Here is a 2,421-nt window from a genome sequence, read left to right on the forward strand (position 1 = left end):
AGTCCACCTCAGCCTTTCTTTGGAGCGCGTAACTAATATGCATTCCTCTTATTTGAGAATTGTTGAGCTACTGCCAAATTGGTAAAGATCCTTTGGATTTTGTTTAAAAACACTCCTCAATGTCATGACTCAGTCATTCCTGTGGCTCAGTCTTTCCTGATGATAGAAACCGCATTTCCCTACTACTTGTGAAGTCACCTAGTGTCTTGCCTTCTCAGGTAGCATCACAGTCATGTCCTCAATTCATTGTCCTCTGACTGTATTACAGTCATTCGAAACGTACCTATGGCAGGACACAGCCTTGTACACATACCATTTCTGACCCATTTTATTTATTTTATGACTGAATGTTATCCACATTTCTGCCTAGAAGAATTTCTCAGAACCTAACTCAGATTAAACCCATTATTCCATCTACCATTATCTCTCACAAGTCAATTAGAGAAAAACAAACCACATAAACTAAATTTACAGGTAGTAAATTATATTTTATTCTTCAGCCCTTTGTGTTGCCAGTATGTATTGACTGGGTACAATTAGCTTATAATTTTCTTCACAAGTTTGGCTTGCAAGTAGTTATTGGGCCTTCTTTCTTAGACCACTGATAGAAACCCATCAAATTCCTACTTCAGAGAATGATTAGAATCAAACTAATTTAAAAGTCAACCTCAGTGTATGTACTACATTTGTAAAATCTGAATGTAATGTTGTATGCATGTGTGGTTTTCTTTTCTATTTTATTTATTTATTTATTTTGCTGTGTTACATGATTTCACCCACAGCTGAGTATGCGTACACACTTCATTTCATATTCTATATCTTGAGCACTGATAATCACAATAAAATATAGAACTTGTAAGTAAATAATGTAAAGGACCTTACAGTGTGAAGAATTGCAAATCTCAAATCTCCCTGATTGACCTCTCCTTGCACTAATGCCAAAGAGAATGAAATTCGATCTTTCTACCAACTTCTGTAGTGTGAAAGTCACCAAACATGAAAGCAATATACATTAATTACTGGTGACTAAAAACAAAAGTTGGAAAGCAAAAAGAAAGCCTGGTAGTTGGAAATAGAGCCTTAGGGGAGAAACGATACTGGATATCACATAACAGAACTTTCCACAGCCAACAACTTATTTGTTGTAAGTATCTTTTCGACTAGTAAATGATAACTCTATCATTTCGATTATGTGGACTCCACCAAATGGGATATACAGGAATCAAACTGACTATATCCGTGGAAATATATGACAGATAAGCTCAATATCATTGATGGCAACAAGGCCATGAAGTGACTGTGGAGCAGACCATCAAATGTTTATATGCAAGTTCAAGTTGAAGCTGCACAATTAAGTATGACTGCAGGTGTATCCAACCTGAATTTAGAGACCATCCCAAGAATAGTTTTGACAAGTTGAATGTGAGTGAATGAAGACTAGGAGAAATCCAAAGATCATTTAAAAGACAGGGAAGGAAGAAAAGACAAAAATGAATTTTAGAAGAGACTCTGAAAGTTGTCCTGGAATGTAGAGTACCTAAAGTGAACAGAAGAAATGATGGAGTAAAAGACCTGAGCAGAAGATTTCAAAGAGCACATGAAGTAGACAAAGTAAAATAGTATAACGAAATGTGCAAACACTTGGAGTTTAGAAACTAAAAGGGAAGAACATATTTGGCATTTCTCAAGCTGAAAGTACTGAAAGAAAAAATCAAGCATTGAGCTGCAGTATTCAAGGAGCCTATAGAAAAATGTTGAACAACACAGGAATTGTCAAAAGAAAATGGAATGAATAGAGAAACGCTATGGAAAAGACCTGGATGGCCATATCAAGAGGTGCTACATGATTAAGAACTAAAGGCACTCAAGGAAGAATTCCAAGATGATCTGAAGGTGCTGAGGGGGAAGAAGTCTTCAGGAGTCAACTGAGATGTTTCAATAAACGGATGCCATCCTGATAGCTGTTGGTCTTCTCTACCAAGAAATTTGGAAAGACAGCTACCTGGCCAATGGCCAGAAGTGATCCATATATGTGCCCATTGCAAAGAAAGGAATTGCAACAGAATGTGAAACTCATTAGGCAATACCAGTAATATCACAAATAAGTACAATTTTGCTGAAGATAATTAAAAGACGGTCAAGGCAGTCCACAGACACAGAGCTGCCAGAAATTCAAGCTGGATTCAGAAGAGGATATAGAATGTGGAATATCATTGCTAATGTCAGGTGGATCTTGGTGGAAAGCAGAGAGTACAGAAAGTTGTTTACTGTGTTTTATGAACTATGCAATGGCATTCACCTGTGTGAATCATTACCAGTTATAGATAACATTACATACAATAGAAATTCCAGAACACACAATTTTTCTCAGGGGAATCCTGTACTTGACCAAGAGGCAGTTTCTTGGAAAGAACAAGGGAT

This window comes from Orycteropus afer, unplaced genomic scaffold, assembly GCF_000298275.1.
Source record: "Orycteropus afer afer isolate SDZICR_OR568_19922 unplaced genomic scaffold, OryAfe1.0 scaffold01401, whole genome shotgun sequence".
Taxonomy (NCBI): domain Eukaryota; kingdom Metazoa; phylum Chordata; class Mammalia; order Tubulidentata; family Orycteropodidae; genus Orycteropus; species Orycteropus afer.